Source organism: Podarcis filfolensis, assembly GCF_964270895.1.
Source record: "Podarcis filfolensis genome assembly, chromosome: 15".
Lineage (NCBI taxonomy): Eukaryota > Metazoa > Chordata > Lepidosauria > Squamata > Lacertidae > Podarcis > Podarcis filfolensis.
The window spans coordinates 38,944,881-38,959,139 of record NC_139618.1 but is presented as its reverse complement, the minus strand read 5'-3'; the positions used below and the strand labels follow the sequence as shown (position 1 = coordinate 38,959,139).

At 41.3% G+C, this 14,259-nt stretch overlaps 1 long non-coding RNA gene across 1 annotated transcript in view; it reads right to left on the bottom strand.

The window, feature by feature from the left end:
- Positions 1 to 13,724, bottom strand: part of LOC310750831 — an 82,346-nt gene extending 68,622 nt beyond the window's left edge. The window contains exon 1 of the long non-coding RNA XR_014542319.1: positions 13,401 to 13,724. This is a non-coding gene — a long non-coding RNA (uncharacterized lncRNA). The remainder of the gene's footprint in view (positions 1 to 13,400) is intronic.
- Positions 13,725 to 14,259: the final 535 nt, after the last annotated feature.

Below are 14,259 nucleotides of genomic sequence, written 5' to 3'. Positions count from 1 at the left end.
GTGAGTTGCCCTTACAGCTGACTGACATCAAACTCAGTCCAGGCCCAATCAGTGTGCCTACGAAGAGCTATTGCAGAGATTGGGTCAAATCTGCTTGCTTCATCACTGTAACTGTGGTGGCAGCATGGAGGTGGATTTCTCTTCCAAACTCTAGGCATATTAACATCAATTATGGACGAAACAGGGGTGCCCATTCTCATCCCCGTTATTCACCCTGCTTTGTCACCTCAATGTCAGTGGGATAATCCAAAAATAAAATGAGTTAATATAAGCAAAAGCAATCACCTGCTCAATTTATATGCAGATGATATGCTACTTAATGATCCCTGAGCCAATACAAGCAGCCAAGGCAATAAAACAAGAGCTGGCAGATTTCAGCTTAGTTTCTGGTTTATATGTGAATTATGGAAAATCAGACCTTATATACTGCCATATTCCACTGGGAGTACACACACACACACACACACACACACACACACAATCTGTGATTTGTGAGGGTTCCTCTATGTTATAGAAAGTTTAGATAGCTAGGGGTCCAGATAGCACATACACTAATTAAAATTAGAAAACTATAGCCCAGTCTAGAAAGCAGTCTATATATGATCCCTCTCCCCATCACTGCCAAAACAGGAATTAAAAAATGGATACATGGATACACCATGAATTGCAGCTGGCAAATGTGTGCACTGTCCAACCAAGGTTCAGTGCAGATGCAACACATCCTCTTATCTGAACCTTGAGAGATCAAGTGTGCTGTACATGGCCACACACTCCTTCACATGTGAACTTCTTCTGGCAAATTCCTTCTCCCTTACATTCTCAGGGTGAACCAAGGTGTGGTGTTATATCTGCATTGTCCTTGACTTCCCGCCATATTTTAGAGCTACTCCCAAGTTTAGCATGACCTCAGAGGTGACTCTGTGCTTCTCCCATGTCAGGAACAAAAGAGGGTCTTGATGACCGCAAATTGCAGGCTAGGGAAAAATTGAACTCCCAATGATGGCGAGTGAAAATTAAGACTTATATAACACTGAAGAACAATGAACACACTCATTTTCTATTTGCTCCTAGCATCTTGTCACAAGAAGAGAGGCTTTGTTGCAGACTGGTTTATGTCTTTTGAAGAAAGAAAAAAACATAATCGGAGTGTCAGAAGAGCTTGGACATTAGTTGTAAGGTTTTCTTTGGAGATAAACACTTCACTTATCTCAGAGTACAAGAAAATGCTCCCTGACCTGTGAGCATTTATGAGTGGGCTATTGGTTACTTGTGAATGGGCTGGTAATCCAGAGAACCATTCCAGGGAGACTAAAGAGGCTAGGAAGAGCTAGACTCTAGAGGACTTGGAGATAAATAGACTTTTGTTGGGATGGCATAATTTAAGAGCAAGCTTCCCCCGCCCTGGGTGTGTGTGTGTGTCCTGAGGAATATAATGCAACAGAAATGAAGGAATGGAAAAATAGGACATCTAGTATGGTGCCTATCATTAGCCTATCATCAGCAGCAGTGTCACAGTAGCATCATTTTCCAGTGTGATATATTGAGTAATATAAATAAAGATAGGATTCTGGCTAGACACATCCAGTTGGGTGTAATCAGACCAGGACCTGAAAGACTTGGGTTTAAATCCTCTCTAAGACGCAAAGGTTGCTGGACCACTTTTGGCCAGTCTTAACCTCTCCAGCCTAGGGATGGGGGAGTAATTTAATTCAGTTCACATTTAAAGGTGAACCTACCTAATTTGCCCAGGCTGTCAGAAGGACCATATTTTCTCTGATGAACCTGGCTCTGATAGCTTTTTAAAATTTTCTTTCTTGGGGGGGGGCGGCTTTTCTCTTAATCCTGCCACTCTCACAGACACATTTGGTGGGAGCTTGGAAGAGAGCCTTTGTGGTGGCTGCTCCCAGGCTTTGGAACATGATTCTGAGAGAAGCTAGGCTGTGTCTCTCTTTGTTGCCCTCCCACATGCAGGTTTTGTTCCGGCAAACTTTGAGGAACTGACTGCTTTTAAGGAAATGACTCTTCATGGTGTGCTGTATCATTTGCTTGGTTTATCTGCTATTTGTATTTTAAAATATATGCTTTAATTCTATAGTTTAATTACTTTTTTAACCATAACCTTTTATCTGTTCTTAGCTACGTGAGTTTTACCTATATTTCCTTGAATCTTTTTGAGCCATCTTGAGTCCCAGCCCTGAAGAAAAGGTGGGAATAAATAAAGCACATAATAATAACCACCTAAAATGTGGTACCACTCTAAAATATATAATTGCGCTTCGAGGTCCCCAAGACACCCCCCCAAAGAAAAACACAATTGACACTTAATTTTTGTTTAAGGTTTTTGGCATAATTTTGGCCACAACTTTATTCAAATTACAGCAATGTGAGTGGTTGCTTAGGCATTGGTAGCACTAACTGCCCCCGCACGGGGACAGCTCTGACATTCGCACCCCCCGCGAAGTCAGCAAGGGTAAGTCACCTGGGGAGAGAGACGGGACTGGGAACCATGCCTCACCTCTCCCCAGAATGCTCCCAGGGGCTTGCGTGGCCCTAGCCCCTTGCCAGGGGGTTTCGGACAAAAGCATGGGGAGCCCCTGGGTTCCTTTAACGGAAAACCCTTGAAGCAGCAGCAGCAATTTTGGAGGGGCAGGCACAGCCGAATCCATACCCCTCCATCACCAGCAGCATTTTGGAGGGGCAGGCACAGCCGAATCCATACCCCTCCACCAACCAATTCCAAGACCAATGCCTAACCGCAAACCTTACAAGTTGTGATGATTTGCTAAGCAGTAGGCAAAAACCAAGTGGCACACACTAATCAGCCAAATGGACAAAATTCCTACCAGGCCCCTGCCCCAAAGCAGACGACCCCATGACAGGCATAGCAAGGTCAAGCAAACAGCCTAACATTAGGGAAGGGAGGGCGGGTGATCCGAAGCACGCAGCGAAAAGAGGAAGTTCCTCGCTGCGTGCCTTGTATTTAACAAATAGGGCTGTCAATCAACAAATGGCAACATCTAGCTTTCCCCAGTAACAGCCCGCCCCTGCTTAAAGGATGGCCAAACCATTTACCTAGTAACAGTGAGGTGTCTTGTCAGCCCTGCCCGCAACCTGTGCTCTCCATGAGGGAGAACACACTGTAACAGATACACACTTTGTACCACAGAGAGAAGTGACAACAATCATTTCTTTTCATCTCACCTCAACCTACTTCTTCAAATGCCCGTGCAAACAGGTGCAACTTCACCTTCTGCTACTTCCTATGATCATCTTCGAAATCTCCTTGCTTCCACTAGTAAGCCATTCCGAGAAGCATGTGGCGAAGCAACCTTATTTGTTTCATCATCTGCTATGTGAGGCTCTCTTTCTTGTCAGATCCAGAATGCAAATGGAGTGTCCTGCACCCTAAAGTTCCCCTTGAAAATAAAAATAAAAAATGGCAGCTTCAGATTAGAACAAACATATGATTTTTCCCACACCTACATTCTCAGGTTGCTGAGTCCCATGAGGCCTCTATTGCTTGATTCCCCCTCTCTTGAATGTGCTGGTTGGCCTTGAATCCTTAGAGAAAGAATGTTCAACTGTGCGTGAAATACCATAGCGAACAATCCTATATAACCAGGGGGATGGGATTGTGCTGCCGTGTATTTAGAGGGCTTTCTCTGGCTATAATGTCTATGATTCACAGCTGGAGTGTATTTTTAAAAGGCTGTGCAAGCATTTCCAAAAAGAACACCACATTATTTCCAGGAAGAGATAAATTGAAAGGGGAAGAGTCCCGCTGAAACCTATCATATTTGGTTTCTTCACTGAATCCATGGTTTTGCTTTTTGAAAAAATTGGACTTCAGGGGCAGAAAAAGCCACTTTGATGAGTCTAAGTGACATATTTAAGAAGGGGGAAAGCCTATATTTTCAAGGAAAGTGCAGCCTGATTTTGCCATTCCACAGAATTAGGTTTACTTTATTTTCTGCTCCACTTTTACAGGCCATTTGGTGCTTAATGTGAAAAGCCATCTTTGTTATTGTAAGGAAAGAAAACACGACAACACAATTATTCCTTTGGTTCTCTGTGTATGTACAAGTGTCATAAGATTTCTTTAGTTGCAAAAGAGCAGCCTAGGCAGAGACATTCATTAATGCTTGGGCAATAATATACCGGTATTTTAAATGTGACAGTGAGACAAATTTTAGGTCCCTTTGGAGGTTTGCAAAGAAGCTCTGGTAGCACACAGAGATTCAGAGATGACAAAATTTTGCAGTTTTAATTTTATTAAAAGCATAATATATCAAAAGATTTTTAAAATAAAAAATGTGCTACCTAATCTTCTTTGGCAGTAACAAGTATAGGAAAGTCCACATTATTATTATTATCCTGACCAAAGGTTTTTTGTGTTGCTGTTCCAACAGCTTAAACCTTATGCAAGGGGTGGACAACCTTTCCATATCAAAGGTCACATTCTCTTTGGGGTAATTTGTCAGCAGCTTCATGCCAGTAGTGGGTGGTGCAAGAGACAAAACTGTTTGGGATTAATTATTCTGTAATAAAGACTAATTCAGTTTCATTATTTTTACCATATAAAATGCTGCCCCTTCCATTTGTTCTGAAACTACAGAGTGGATACTATTTGCCTGAGATGTCCAGAGAATGGATGCAGCTAGGCAATTAATGTGGAAAATAGGCATGTAATATCATTAATCTTCGGTAAATCCCTTTGTGAGAGGGGCATATGATTTACTGTGGATTCCCACCCCCACCCCTCATTTTCTTGAAGCCCCACCTGAATATCGGGTAGCCCCATCTCATAAGGAATACCTTATGTGGGGAATATTTCTGGTGTGAAAGAATCACAATTGCATGGAGTTAATTTCTACACCACAACCAACACCCGAGAGTTGCACGCAGGTGGTTGAAATAAATATAGTTTTTATCAAACAGATCGGGGAAATACAACTGTCTCAGTTTTAGACTCGAGTCACTCCAAGGTGACGCCTCATGCCCACCCCAGACTCACTAGGTTTTCCTTTCATCCACCTTGGATAATAAGTGACATTCTGCACTGTACTGTAACCACCAGGAGCCTCACCTGCTGCCTCTCTGGTTTGTACAGTCTTTTGTTGTTAAAGGACGTGGCAGATCTGCGGCAGCATCCAGGGGAAGCGATAACTGGCTTAACAGATGGTGGAGAAAAATTAATTGATCCACTGGGGCAGATAATGAGCCAACCACAGAGTGAGAAGCGTACTAGGAATTGGAAATGTGAATATCAACTCAACTTTACTAGGGGGCTGGCGTTGTTGCCCGGTCATTGGCTTCATGTGCTTTCCATATATAATGTTACCCAAAAATGCCTACGGCTGCAATCCTATGCACACTTAGCTGGTGAGGAAATCCCACTGCAGACAATGTGGTTTACTTCTGAGTAGACATGTACAGGATTACACTGCAACTGACTTAGGATCCTGAAGATGCAAAGTCACCTATGTGATCGGAACACTTTTGCCTTGAGCATCTGCTGACATTGCCAAGAAGCTCCACAGACCACTTGGCAGAGGTTCAAGGGGTTCTGCAGAAGGGACAGTTCAAAATACACCAGCTATGGCAAAAGCCACGATGTTGGTCTGTGCAGAATAAGAGGCAGCAAGTGGAGAAACAGGCGGGCTGCAGACTGGTCCAGGAAGATGGTGAGTCATCATGGTGATGACAGATGATCTGCAGGCAATAATAATGATCAACCTGGGGAAGGGCCATAGCATCAGCATCTACAGGTAGGGTCTGAAACCATGGAGAGTCACTCCCAGTCAATGTGGGCAATACTGAGCTAGGTGGGTCAATGGTTGAGCTCAATATAAGGCATTTTCCTAAGCTCAGAACTTGGAAATTCCAGGGAAACATGCAAATGTTCTTAGCCAGCGCAGGGAGAACCAATGGTCTGTTTTGCAGACCATTCCATAATCTGAAAATCATGGCAGGGCCCCTTTCCCCTTCCACTTGAGAACTTAATGTGTCTCAACTGATTAAAGATAAAAAGAAATAAGGTTAGTCTGGCATTACTCGTTAAGAAACCAGTGCTTGTTACTTGTGATCACAGAGTATTTTTCTAAATGTGTATATGGACTTAAGCATGTTGGCTATATGACACCGGTAATATCACAAAACAGACTTTTGGTAATAAGGAGAGTGATGGGAAAGATGCACTGGAAAGTGTGGGATCACTCTTGCTTGATGCAGCATCATCTAGCCTCCTGACAGGCAAGGCAGAATAAATACTACACAGCTGGTATCATGTAAACAGGCAAACTTTGTGCGAACAAATCAGGCTTAATAATATATAGGTGCTCTGGAAATGACTTGCTCAACAGAGCACAGCATTAGCACTCCATCAACTCAGACCAACTTGTGTTATATTTAAGGTGGATTTCAGAAAGTCCCCTGGAGGAAGAAAAACTGTATTTGTAGAGAACGGGTGGGGAAACATAGGCCCATCTATCTGGCTCTTGGAATTTTCCTCAGGCTACACCTCTCAGCCATTATCCAGGTTGCAGACCTATTTTGCATTCTGAGTGCTTTTGGCTGGCTGAAATGCATCCTTGAACTCCAATAATGCTTGCATAGATGGGGGATAGAGAGGTATGGATGGGTGGGTGTGGCCTAGCTTAGCCTCACCACTCACATATGGTCCTCAGAAGATTGTCTAGAAGAGAATGTGGCCTTTGTGCTGAAAAAAGACTCCTCACTGCTGGTTACAAGGAAGGAAACTGAGGGAGCAGGTGGACAGAGTTGTGTACACAGAAAGAAAAGTATTGTGAATTATTGTACTATTTTTCCAATACTGAGTTCCAAACAGAAGCTTCTTTCTCTTGACATACAAGATAGGTCCTGATTTATTCCACCAGTCAGTCCCTATTCTAGGCCTCTCCCCTCTGAGACAGTTCAAGATTTTTTTCCACAAATAAAGAGCTTCAGCTTTGTTATTTCAGATTCTTGGAACTGAGATGTTGATTGCTGTAATTATGCTGCCAGGCAGGAGAGTGGCTGTATTATCAAGACAGCTAAAAATACTGATAGGAGGATATACTTGGTGCACACCCCCCCACACACACAAAAAAAGGTGCAATGCTGTATTCAGAACCAGGTGTTGGTGAGGTTATTTATTTAATTTGTGTGTGTACACATAGGGACTCCTTTTACTTTAGTAACCCTTCTGTCAAACCTGGGAATATTATAATACTTTAAGGATGATTCCCAAACTTTTGCCTATATTGCTGTCCAAGGGAAACATACTAGTGCTAAACTATACATAATACACACTTCAGGGATGCTTCTTAGATAGTATAATCTCAACAAGCTTTCACCTCTGATTGTGTATTTCAGAATTGCATAGAATGGAAGTATCAGGAATGTTCCATAGTTCCCTTGGGGGGGGGGCTGAATTTTGTAATGCAATACCATCGTACCTTGGTTCTCAAGCGCCTTGGTACTCAAAACGACTTGGTTCCCAAACGCCAAAATCCCAGAAGTAAGTGTTCCAGTTTTCAAATGTTTTTCAGAAGCCGAACATCCAATGCAGTTGTTGGCTATTGTTTTCAGGGCGCCTGCAGCAATCAGAAGCTGCACCTTGGTTTTCAAACATTTCAGAAGTCAAACGAACTTCTGGAACAGATTAAGTTTGGCGCTTTTGTTTTTGCTATTTATTTTGCTTTTTTGTTTTTGAGGCTTTTCTGGTTAATTTGTTTTTGTGACTGTGTGGAACCCAGTTCAGCTACTGATTGATTGACTGATTGATTGTGTTACTGTGGAAATGGATAAAAGCCCCCCATCCAAATCATGACTATCATCCGTGCACGTAATAAAAAATAATAATTTTAATTTTTATCATCTACAATACTGTCTTTCTTATTTTATAGTACAGTACATTATTATTGCTTTCATTTTATGGATCAATGGTCGTTAGATAGTAAAATTCATGTTAAGTTGCTGTTTTAGGGGTTGTTTTTAAAAGTCTGGAACGGATTAATCCGTTTTGCATTACTTTCTATGGGAAAGCATGCCTTGGTTTTAGAATGCTTTGGTTTTGGAACGGACTTCCAGAATGGATTAAGTTTGAGAACCAAGGTACAACTGTATTATGTAAATGCAGTTTTCTTAAAGTTTCTTGTACCTCCAGATCTATCATTAATGGTTGATAGCATTGTTTGTAAGATTACATCAATATTATTTTTCTACTGTGTTTTACTTATGTACATGTGTACTTATGTTGATTAATACACTGCAGAAGTTGACATGATTTTCAAAAAGTAAAAACCAGGACAGCCCAAAAGTTAAGTTCTTGAGCTTTCTAAAGGAGAACCTCAAAGCTGTTGTTTCTTTACAAAAATAATGACTTGCCAAGATCCAGAACAAATGGGAGCCCAAAGAGATTCTTTCTGTGCAGTGCTTTACCAGCACCCAGGTAGAGATGGGCAAATCTGTCAATGTTGGTTTCTCTCTGTTTCTTATTTGTTCCAGTCTAGAACTCTGTGCTCCATATTTCCACATCAGTTTGCATTAAATAAAATAAAAAACCCTCACAAAATTTCACCGACGTTTTAGTCTGCCTCCTTCCAGACAAGCAAGAGGCATTATCACAGTTTTTACACTTTAGACACATGCCAACCAGACAAAAGCATTCAATGAGGGCGTTATCTTGGAAGATGTTATCTGGGAAGAGTGCCAAGGGTTTCCCCCCACATTTAGCCTCTGGGCCTGAGGTTCCCCTATCCTGCCTTAAAGGTTTAGAAATGTGCAACATTCTCCCTTGCATGCACATTCAGCTGCCCACATTATCAGCTTTGTCAGAACTACTTGAAAATGATCTGCATTCATCTACCAATTTATTCATCTGTCTCTCCCAATAACCTCTGATTGAAGTCACGTACTTGAAAAGGGCATTTAGCATCGTTCTTTGGGAGCAGCAAAAGAACATTTAGTACAGTGTTGTCTTCTCTTGTTCCAAAGATTCCAAATCCTTACCATTGTGCTTGGCAGATTTTGCTGTGAGAAAATCCTTTTCTTCTATGTCATAAATCTTCCATGCAGGCTTTTAATTAGTCTTGGATGTTTGGGAGCTGAATTAAAGGCAACGGGATGTCCCCTTGCAGCTAAAGTTATGTTCACTGGGATGCACTTACAATAATTGTGGTGTCATTATGCAAGCATTATGTCTCAATATATGCAAGGGGGGTAGAATGCAGGGCATTCCATTTCACTCAAAGTTTTAATTTAGCTGGATAACACAAGTAAAGCATGGGCATTGGGGAATGGCGTTGTATAAACTATTTGGTCCATTTCATGCAAGAAGGTTGAAGTGTTTATAAATCAGAAATCTCTGTGATTTTCTCTTTTCAGCCTAGCATTATTAAAATGAAACATTTTCTGGATGACAGTGATATAGTTCAGTTGTTTTACAACCTTCAGGTATTTGCAAACCATGTAAAGAAAGCATGCAAGTAGAGATGGATGGATCTGCCAATTTTAGTTCTCTCATTTTCTCATTTTCCGATCTTAAAATCAGTTCTCCACATTTACCTTCATGAAAAATCCATCAGCATATTAGAGCACATTTCTATAAAAAAAAACAACCCTTGGGGTTTTTTTGTATACAATTTTGACCAATGTGTATGTTTTTGCAAGCCATTTCCCATAATAGAATGCATTTTTGTATCTCGTTTTCACACTTGTTTTCAGTTTTATTCCTCCTTTTGCCTAATATATGCATTTTTGTAAACACTGGCTAGAGAACTGCATTGCAAAATTTAGATAAGTGAACGTTTTGGAGGGTGGCTGTGTTTTGGTTCATATGTTGGTTCAAGAATTGTGAATCAGGTAGCTTCAAATTAAAATGCAAGCAAAATTGATTTTATCCCTCAGCCTTTCACATGAGGAAGACACAGATATGTATGCAATATCTATACGCACAATTGTTGTTCCAGGTGCCTTCCATGAATTAGAGGGTGGATGTACAAAGTGCAGAGCCTACTGTACTTATGGAGGCTCCCTACAGCCTGAAGGTTATAGTCAACTAACTTTTACTCAGAGTAAACCCAATGAAATAAATGACCATTCCTACACTTATTTCATTAATTTTGATGGGTCTACTCTTAAGAAAAGTTGATTGAAAACAACCTTCCAGGATGATGCAAATCAGTTAATTTTCTGACCTGACATTGAGGTGGTCTCATCCATGGAGAAAGGGCAGAAGCCTTTTGAGCAAGTTAAGGATCCCTGCAGGGTTCAGTTAGGTAAAGTTGATGGGTTCAGATTCTTTGTTGTGACCTTAACACCAGCTATTTCACATTTCTATTCTGGGATGTGTGCATGCTGAACATCAGCCTGTACAAAATTTTGAAGAAGTAAAAAACAAACAAACCCCAAAATCAAGAAGACAACTTCTTAGGAGAGAGTTAAATCTCTCCCACTGAAATCATATTTGAAAGAGCTTGGCTTTTGACTGGATCACACGTAGGTTATTTTCTTCTTCTCTTTCCCCACATATCTTACATAATAATCAGCAGTTACTATTTCCAAATATATTGCTTTGCCATCTTCATTCTATGTAATGGGCTGCAATTCATAACACATATTCATTTTACGGGATGATTAACCTCTTGCTTTGTGGGTGTCTAAATATGGTAGTTTAGAAAATGAAATAACCAATCTGAAATGTTACTGATGTTCAATATGCATCTCCAAAGGCCATGTGATTGTTGAAAAGCTTATATTCAGACTGGGTCTGAGTGTAGCAAATAATTCTTTCCATAGAACTCTGCTGTAGTGACATTTAATACCACATAGAATTATGTATGTGTATATATAAAACACTTTTTTTTAATCCTGTGCATTGGTCCCAATATATGGAGCAACTGTTTCAAATGTAAAGGGATGGTGGCCAATGTGTTTTCTCAAAAGTACACAGTACTGTCACCCCTTTTTGTTGTTGTTAAAAAGTATGGCACTTACTGTAACAACCAACACCTATTTTCCGGGGCGGGGGGAGCACTGATGGTGGCCCTCTTCATTATTGACAGAGGCTGGAGATGTAAGGAGGTTCACCAAGAGAGGGCAAATCTCTGTTAGTTATTAATATGCAACTGGAAGTTATGTGGTGTGTGTGTGTGTGTGTGTGGCTTCTGCACTGCAAGGAACATAATGGATGCAAATATGAAATAGTAAAATCAATACAGGAAGGATTTATGTTTGTGGCCAAGGGGTGGGATGTAATCTTGTGCCCTACACATAGAGGGAGCAGCTCTCACAGAATCCCATTATAATTGTCCCCATCAGTCCACCACTCAGGCCAGGCATCAGTACATGCTAAATTCAGCCAGCAGGGTTCACCATAGTCACCCTAGTCAAGGCCAGAACACAATTTTAATTTCTCAAAATGGCCTAAAGTGATGCTACAGTTTGGGAAATTTAGACAGTGATCCAAGACCCGACCCGTCCGCCTGACCTAGTAGATGCTGAGCCAGTTCATCACAGGATGTGACTAAATAATTCCATCCCTTTTCAGTGCAGGTTTTCAATGATAAAACTGTATAAATTCTGAAAAATCTGCACATATTCTTTAAAAACTGTAAAATTGGAAACAGGAAAGGGTGTAGCTAGTGGCAAAAATCTGTTTTGCATACATAAAGTCTCAGATTCAATTCCCAGCATCTCTTGGTGGAGCTGAAACCTTGAAGAGCCACACCAGTCAGTGTAGATCAGGCATAGGCAAACTCGGCCCTCCAGATGTTTTGGGACTACAACTCCCATCACCCCTAGCTAACAGGACCAGTGGTCAGGGATGATGGGAGTTGTGGTCCAAAAACATCTGGAGGGCATAGTTTGCCTATGCCTGGCATAGATCATGGCTGGGGATCCTTCTAGATATTGTCAGAATACAGCTCCTACCATCCCTGACCCTACTGCTGGTTGAGATGATGGCAGTTAGAATCCTACAAAATCTGGAGGTTCATTAACCTTGAATCCCCAGGTGTTGGTGGACCACAGTGTCCATCATTCCCAGCCAGCTTAGCCAATAGCCAGTGATGGTGGGCGATGTAGTCCAACAAGGGGACCCAAGGCTGAAGAACACTGCTGCAGACAATGCTGAGCAAGATGGACCCAGACTAAGTGAAAGACAGCTTCAGATATTCCCAAAGACTTAAAAGACAGTGTTACATGCTCACCTAGTAAAGCTGACTGCCTTTAATTAAGAATCGGCTGTGTTGAGTCAAATCAACTTCAAAAACTATGTGGTTAGTCTAATTGACTTCAATAATCTCTAGTTATTAATATATAGTGAGAGAAGAGATGAGGGAACTACTAAATTCTTGCTTTTACCCACTGCTGTGCGATGACAGCTACTTGAGGGTCTCTCTTGCATGAGAAAATATTTTATAAAGCTGTACTTAAAAAAAACTGTAGCTCTATGAAATCACACATTTGCTGAGACAAATAGGTTACCAGTTGCACTTTCAGTCTCTTTGAATGCATTTGGCAGTTTCTGAATAAGATTTGACTCAAGTAGGTCAATTCCTAATTAAAGACAAACAGAGACTAAGGATTTATTTTTAAAAAAATCAGCTGGAGTTATCCCCCACAGGCACCACAAACTCTCAAGAAATAGTCAAGTTGGTGAGAGGAGCTTTTGCAAGATAAATAATGCTATATCGTCAAACTAAAACAGTTTGTGAAAGCAGTGTGTTCTAAGCTGTGCATAGAATGAACTGATTCAGTTTTACTAATTCACTGAATTAACTCAAAAGTTTCTGAATGATATCAGAAAGTTGCAATGCATATCCATATTTTGAAATTGTACAAGTTAGAAATAAAGTACAAGGGGTATTACATACTGTAAACTCTCTCTCTCTTTCTCTCTCTCTCTCTCCCCCCCTCTCTCTCCCTCTTCCTCAACCACATGGGGCAACTGATCATTTAGGGAGAAGTAGAGATCAGGCTGCATATATTTAACTTATATGCAGAATTCATCGTGCTAAAGGCTGGGCTGGATGAATCCCTAGCCGGAATTAAGATTGCCGGAAGAAATATCAACAACCTCAGATATGCAGATGACACAACCTTGATGGCAGAAAGTGAGGAGGAATTAAAGAACCTTTTAATGAGGGTGAAAGAGGAGAGTGCAAAATATGGTCTGAAGCTCAACATAAAAACAAACAAACGAAGATCATGGCAACTGGTCCCATCACCTCCTAGCAAATAGAAGGGGAAGAAATGGAGACAGTGAGAGATTTTACTTTCTTGGGCCCCATGATCACTGCAGATGGTGACAACAGTCACAAAATGAAAAGATGCCTGCTTCTTGGGAGAAAAGCAATGACAAACCTAGACAGCATCTTAAAAAGTAGAGACATCACCTTGCCAACAAAGGTCCGTATAGTAAAAGCTATGGTTTTCCCAGTAGTGATGTATGGAAGTGAAAGCTGGACCATAAAGAAGGCTGATCGCCGAAGAATTGATACTTTTGAATTCTGGTGCTGGAGGAGACTCTTGAGAGTCCCATAGACTGCAAGAAGATCAAACCTCTCCATTCTGAAGGAAATCAGCCCTGAGTGCTCACTGGAAGGACAGATCCTGAAGCTGAGGCTCCAATACTTTGGCCACCTCATGAGAAGAGAAGACTCCCTGGAAAAGACCCTGATGTTGGGAAAGATTGAGGGCACAAGGAGAAGGGGACGACAGAGGACGAGATGGTTGGACGGTGTTCTTGAAGCTACAGACATGAGTCTGACCAAACTGGGGGAGGCAGTGGAAGACAGGAGTGCCTGGCGTGCTCTGGTCCATGGGGTCACGAAGAGTCGGACATGACTAAACGACTAAACAACAACAACAATAGAGATCAGGCTATTTAAGCCCACTCCACACAGCACTCTCCGCTTTTCACATTGAAACTCTGACCCTCCCACCCCTTTTCCACTGCAGGCTCTGCGAGTTGATTTCTCTGAGGGGACTGAGCAGGAATTTTTTGGGGTGACACTAATTGACCTAGATCACATATTTTGAAGTAAGGGTAGTGAAAACACAGCTAAAAAGCTCAAATCATATTTATTTGGAAATTAAACCAATGTCCAGACTTTAATATTCAAAAACTTTATTTGCAGAAACGTAATTTTTGCTCTATTTTCTCCGTAGTTCTTAATAGTTTTGTCTACCTCTGTTCCCAGGACTGATTTTTTGCCTGACCCTTTCCTGATGAGCCTATTGCACATTAACGAA